Genomic DNA, 7561 nt, shown 5'->3' with positions numbered 1-7561 from the left:
TTTTTTCTACTGTTCAGCACAGTTGCATGCCTGTAAATCTTTACTAGGCAGCCTGTCAGACATGTCCCAGCCCATGTTTTGTATTGTGACAGGGCTGGTATCAGACAAGCGTCTGGTGCTCAAGATCAGTGCTAAATAATACTGATCTCATGAATGCATAGCTGAGCACTAGCCTTTTATAATGAAATCTAAATAACTCCATTATGAAGAGAGCAACCTCAAGCTGTGATGAGGTGGAAAAGTGAGCATTGCTGTCTAATTAGGGAACATCGTCAATGTATCTACCCCACCACCTCATTTGCTTATCAAATGAGGTAGAAGTTTGTACTTCACACAGTATGTCTACTACAAAGGGTACAGTATGTCTACTACTATTTAGTGATGATCTTGGGCCTGGTGCCCATGATCATCGCTAACCAATATTCATCTCATGCATGCATAGCTAAGCACTATCCTGTGATAATGAAACCAAAATAACTCCATGAAGAGAGCAACCTCAAGCTGTTATGAGGTGTAAAGGTCAGCATTGCTGTCTAATAAGAACATCATCAACGTATCTACCCCACCACCTCATTTGCTTATCAAATGAGGTAGAGGTGTTGCACTTCACACAGTATGTCTACTACAAAGGGTATAGTATGTCTACTATTATTTAGTGATGATCTTTGGCCTGGTGCCCAAGATCATCGCTAAATCATGTTCATCTCATGCATGCATAGCTAAGTACTATCCTGTAAAAATGAAACCAAAATAACTCTATCATGAAGAGAGCAACCTCAAGCTGCTGTGAGGTGTAAAGGTCTGCATTGCTGTCTAATAAGAACATCATCAATGTATCTACCCCACCACCTCATTTGCTTATCAAATGAGGTAGAGGTGTTGTACTTCATACAGTATGTCTACTACAAAACATAAAAAATGTATTATTTCATTATTAAGAAAAATATTTATCTCCTACAGGTGGAGATGGGGTCCAGAATTCTTCTTCGGAGGGACATCTTGGTTTATATTTGAATTATTATGCACAAGATGATGGCATCACACAGTATTCTTCAGAAGTAAACCATGTTACTACAAATATCTACCACAGACTTGAATCTTGTGATGGATCAACGGGTCCCTCTTATCATCAAGAGGCTTTTGGGAAGTCACATGCTGTTATCAAAATAGTCTATCCAAGACCTCATAGCGCGGATACATCCTCAGATCCATCAAACCATCGGGGGATATCACCTTCTAAAAATCTAGACACACACACGGATAATAAAACATTTCTTTGTTCGGAAATCAACCGCTCTTCTATATCAGAATTATCTTCTGCAGGAGAGCAAAGGATACACACACATGAGCGTCCTTTCCCATGTTCGCAGTGCGAGAAAAGTTTCACTCGAGGGCAACACCTTCTTAGACACCAGAGAACTCACACGGGTGAACGTCCTTTTCGGTGTTCAGACTGTGGAAAACGTTTCACTCAGAAAGGAGACCTTCTTAGACACCAGAAAATTCACATAGGTGTGCGTGCGTTTTCCTGTTCGGAATGCGGAAAATCCTACGTCCAGAAAGTAAACCTTCTCAGGCACCAGAAAATTCACACTGGGGAGCGCCCATTTTCCTGTTCAGAGTGCGGGAAATCTTATGTCCAGAAAGTAAATCTTCTTAAACACCAGAGAACGCACACGAACAAACATCTTTTATCTTGTTCAGAGTGTGAGGAATGCTTTACTAGGAAGGGGAGCCTTCTTAGACACCAGCGAAGTCACACTGGCAATCGTCCTTTCTCGTGTTCAGAGTGCGGGAAATGTTTCAATGAGAATGCAAAACTTCTTAGACATCGGAGAAGTCACACGGGCGAGCGTCCTTTTCAGTGTTCAGAGTGCGGGAAAGGTTTCATTCAGAAAGGAGACCTTCGCAGACACCAGAAAATTCACACGGGGGAGCACCCTTTTTGCTGTGCGGAATGTGGGAAATCTTACGTTCAGAAGGGACACCTTCTCATACACCAGAGAAGTCACACGGGCGAGCGTCCTTTTCCCTGTCCAGAGTGCGGGAAATGTTTTGCCGACAAAGGACTCCTTCACAGGCATGAAAAGATTCACACTGGTGAGCGTCCTTTTTCCTGTACCGAGTGCGGGAAAAGTTTTAATCAAAAAGTAATACTTCTTAGACACCAGAGAGTTCACGAGGGCAGGTGAGATTTTTCCGTGCTCACAGTAGGGATGCACCGAAATCGGTATCGGTGCCGTCACCAAGCATTTACATGAGTATCGGTACTCTTCCAAATGCTACTGATACTTTGCGGTGCGATTTGCGTATATAAAAAATGAATGGGTGCAAACCGCACTGCAAAGAATCGCATGCGATTTGAACAGGAATGTGGTGTGATTCCTGTCCGAACAGCATGCGATTTCCCCCACCACTCCTGTGTGTGTGTGGAAGGGGATTAAACCACCATCTAGTGGGCAGTTTTAAAATAGAACTCACAGTAGATATTTGGCCACATAAAAAATAATTGACATGGGTGTCCCGGTCCGCCGATGATAGCAAATCACGGAGGTGCTCACAGGGCTGGAGGAGATGTAGAGGAAGTCCGCCCCCAAGCTGATATCACTTCCGCCCTATACCCCGCAACTTCTCCTCCAGCCCTATGAGCACATCCAGTGGCCCTGATTTGCTGTCATCGGTGGACCGGGACACCTATGTAGATTATTTTGCACGTGGCCAGATATGTACTATGAGTTCTAACTTTTTTTTTTAAACTGCCCACTAGATGGCGCTTTATTCCTTTCTATACCAATAAAGAACCAGTATCGGTACGACCCTAGTTTGCAGTGTGGAAAATGTTTTCTTGAGAATCAAACACCAGAAGAGTCACTGAATAAGAATCCTCACTGGAAATGTTTTGCAGCAAAATCAGATTGCAAGTCAAAAATCCACATTCACTGCTGCCTATGACAAATGTCAGGTGGAATTTCATTGGTTTTACCATCTGTGGAACCATATTACTTCATACAGGTGAGGACATTTTAGTACTCAACATTTTTTCCCTTTCCTTTATAATAAGCAGGTATGGCTGTAAATGTATTATTATGTAATCCTAGTTGCAGGCCCCAAATAAAATAACCTGGACAACTTCAAGCTTTTGTTCATTTTTATGATAACCCTTCTTCATCTATTATACAGAAGAGGCTGAAACAAAGACAAAAGAGGGGGGGGGGGACAAGCCTTGTGCATTATCATAAGACCATTTTATTCCAAATGTAAAAACTCCAATGTACTCACAGATGTGAACAACTGCAAACATATAATCAAATCAGTCCAAATTAGCAAACAGTGGCATCTGCAGGGATGTAGCTTATGTGTTTCGGGGGCAGCGCCCTCTTCATCAGTGCTCTGTTGAAGAGGACACTGCCCTTGAAATGCGTAGGCTACGCCCATGGATGACTACTATTTGCTAGTTTGGACTGGACTGATTATATGCTTGCAGTCTTTCACATTTGCCCATTCTTCCTCATCTATCTCCACCTCCAGGTCTGCTTCTCAAGCTATCTGGTATGTGAGGTTACCCATGGGACTGGAGAAGAGAGAGCATAGTTCGAAGATGCCCCCGCCCTTTGTTCCTGGGCAGCTCAGACATCTATTTTCAAAGAAAGTTCTCCTGGACAGGTCATCCATCTTTTTGCTTAAGAGTATGCAAAAAATTAGTTACTTGGCAGCGGTGGAACATTTTGGAGAGAGGCATCTCCAGAGTATTGGAAAAATACTCAAGGGGTTTGAGACCCATCAGATTTCATCTTCAATTCTCAAATCGGGAGAGGGCAAAAGTGGTAAAATGGGAGGGGTAAGTGATGGTAAGAAACAATCAGTTGACAATACAGGCTGAGATATAGGGTAATGGGCAGAGGTTGTTGAGTCCACCATGTACAGATGATGAATATTTGAGTAATACATACTACTGTATCGGATCTTGACATTGGCTTAAAATATACTTGAACTGGATAATTAAGCATCCCAGATGTCCCTATTTTTAAGCTGAGAAAATTAATGTTTTTTTTATCTTTTTCTGTAAGATTTTTCCAACATTTTCATTAATTTTGTTGACACGCTTTCATCCCTCTCTAAACTTCTATGTTGCTACAGCTCCCCCCTGACTGGTGACACAGGCTCACCCAATTTGTGGTGTCTAACCACCAGCCATTTTTCACCAGAGTTCCTGATGGTGAAGATGGGGTTCACTGCATGCTGGTAGCAGGTCACTGTCCCACCAAGGGGTGAACGAGGACAAGAAGGCTATGGTGTGGGGCCATCAAACTAAATATTATGCAAAAGAGTAATTAGACCCAGGGAGAGGTTTTCGGCAGGGAGTAGGGTGGCCAGATCCAGGTGAAGCCTCACACCGCATATTGAACGACTCTGGACAGCTGCACGACCCCTCTTTTTATACCAGTAAGAAAGGGAAGAATAATCTGGACGCTTCGCTTTGGAGAGGTTAACCCTCAATAAATTGTGCTTGCAGTGAACTTTTTTGGTCTTGACCATCTTGCCATTAGGGAATTTGGCGCCCTTGCAGTGCTCCCCTATCCCTCACTATGGTGGGTCCTTTTTGCCTATGCTCAAAACCCAATGATAAGAAATTCCATGTGTCTTATTGAGCAGCCCTCTCCTGAGAAAGCATTCCTGCAAAACACTTTGAGATACTACAACCCCTCCACAGCTCATCTTGACTGAAATTGTAGCATGAATGTGCTGTACATAATGGGTATACATCCGGTGGGTCAATATTTTAGCCTTTTTTCCAGAGCAGTTAGATATGTATGTATATATATACAGTTGCAATAAAAAGTATGTGAACCCTTTTGGAATGATATGGATTTCTGCACAAATTGGTCATAAAGAGACTTTTGTAAGTCTTTATCTGACACTCTAGGATTCTTCTTCACCTCATTAAGCAGTCTGCGCTGTGCTCTTGCAGTCATCTTTACAGGACGCCCACTCCTAGGGAGAGTAGCAGCAGTGCTGAACTTTCTCCATTTATAGACAATTTGTCTTACCGTGGACTGATGAACAGCAAGGCTTTTGGAGATACTTTTATAACCCTTTCCAGCTTTATGCAAGTCAACAATTCTTAATCGTAGGTCTTCTGAGAGCTCTTTTGTGTGAGGCATCATTCACATCAGGCAATGCTTCTTGTGAAAAGCAAACCCAGAACTGGTGTGTGTTTTTTTATAGGTCAGGGCAGCTGTAACCAACACCTCCAATCTCATCTCATTGATTGGACTCCAGTTGGCTGACACCTCACTCCAATTAGATCTTGGAGATCTCATTAGTCTAGGGGCTCACATACTTTTTCCACCTGCACTGTGAATGTTGACATGGTGTGTTCAATAAAAACATGGTAACATTTAATTCTTTGTGTGTTATTAGTTTAAACAGACTGTGATTGGCTATTGTTGTGACTTAGATGAAGATCAGATCACATTTTATGACCAATTTGTGCAGAAATCCATATCATTCCAAAAGGGTTCACATACTTTTTATTGCAACTGTGTATGCTGCGGATGGGATCAAAGGCACTAAGGGGTTATGTTCATGTATAGATATGTGTGGTTTTAAATTTCTTTGCCTGATGGTACTTTTTTAGTCATCAACCTGTTATGTAGGGTTGAAGTGTCACCAATAAAGGTTGCTTTTATCTTCATTTATCTTCTTCCCTGAGAGACAACCCACCAACAAAAGTACCGCAATACCTGTTTGGCTATCCTGAATGGAAGCTATTGTTTGTTCAGAGGTCAAGGTAAATGTTATGAGCAAAGAGAAGGCAAGAGAGGTCAAGATTCAAATGAAGGTCGGGGTAGGGAAGAGAGGAATCAAGTCAATCCCGGTCAGCAATTGGAAGTAAAATATAGCCCCTTTTGCACACAGTAAGGTATCTGGCAAAAAGACACAGCACCAACCCCATCCAGGCCAGGGCTGATGTGTAAATACCCCTCTGGGTCAGAGGACACACCTAGCATCAGTTCAAGGAACATTGGAAGTTTTGGCAATGGTTCTGTGAAAACCATTGGAAGTACTAGTAATGATCCCACAAGTGCCATTGGAAGCGAAGTGAATGATACTGGAAGTCCTGGAAGGGATTCGGCAAGCAGCATTGGAAATACAGGCAGGGTTTCGGCGAGCAGCATTGGAAATACTTCCAGAGATTCAGAAAGTGCCTTTGGAAGAACTAGCAGACATACTGAAGTCCTGGTAGGGATTCTGTGATTAAAGCATGACTAAATCCAACATGTGCCAGGAATTCTAACTGTTACATTTTTTTGTGCTCTCACCCAAACTATCAAACCATTAAATGGCCGACGTTGTAACTGACCACATGTGTAGCACCATGGCAGTTGAGGATCAAACGGAGGCCAAGATGGAAGCTTCCTTGACTGAAAATGAAAAGAGGGTTTAGTTCTGCTTTAAGAGTTCTGGAAGTCCTAACAAGGATTGTGGAAACCCTGTCAGGGATTTGGAAAGCAGGGGCTCTGGAAGTCCTAATGGACCTGGAGGTACTGTAACACGTGTCCTAGTCACAATGTGGGGCCAACACTGGTCCCAATGTTCGGGTTGTGGCCTGATTTACACCAAGACAACTCTATTAACATTACGTGACATGTTGTTTTCTCCCTTTGTTTTATTCTTCCCAAAATGTGTTCTATTTTTACAGCTACCATTTAGAACACACAAGTAGGATTCTGGTGAAAATAGGCTACCTTTGTGACAGCCAATCATAGTGAGAGCTCAGGCACGCTCATAGAGTCATGTACAGCTTGGCTGTCCACAGTTTCAAGCTTCTCCAAAAGCATAACACGTCCTCCTGTAATACTACGACCCGGTCCTTCCAGGGGGCTCCGATATGAAATCCTCCACCTTCTAAAGAAAAGTCGAAAGCTGGAATACTCCTTGGTTGCACATGGTGATGAGGGACTTCAGGCTCCCTTTGGTGGAATATATTAGCCACCTGAGGATGTCTCCTCTCAATGCACTAGGCCAGATATGTCACTGAGATCTGCTGAAGGGTTGTACTTCTGTTTGTGATACTTCCCTTAATTCGATTGTTTTCAAGTCTCAAACAAGTTAACAGTGAAGAGGAATTGGTGGACAGTGTCCATTCTGAGACACTGTTCACCGATCCACACACTTTGAAGTTGGCTTTGACACACTGCTGCCTTAGAGACCCCCCAAAAGACATTTTTTCGGGTTGTAGACAACCAACAAAGGATAGAAGAGCAGCATTTTGATTTGGTTCCCATGCAGCTCATTGTATATAACGCAGGATGATGGTGACAGATAACGTGGAAGCAATGATTTCAGGTACAGGTAGGGTGTGTATAGATTTGGTTGATGGTAAAGGGAACGTCTGTTGACAGCTAACTGAAAGATTTGCTATGGGAAGGCAAGTGCTGCCATGTAACACGCTAACGGAGGCGGCGCATCTGTGAAAACAGCACCCGCCTCTCTCTTCTTTTTTTTTTTTACGGATGACAGAGAGATGCACCCATCTGAAATGTGATGGTGGTCCTCC

This window comes from Aquarana catesbeiana, linkage group LG08 (genome assembly GCF_042186555.1).
Source record: "Aquarana catesbeiana isolate 2022-GZ linkage group LG08, ASM4218655v1, whole genome shotgun sequence".
In the NCBI taxonomy this organism is placed as follows: Eukaryota; Metazoa; Chordata; class Amphibia; order Anura; family Ranidae; genus Aquarana; species Aquarana catesbeiana.
Note: the sequence above shows the minus strand (reverse complement) of the source record.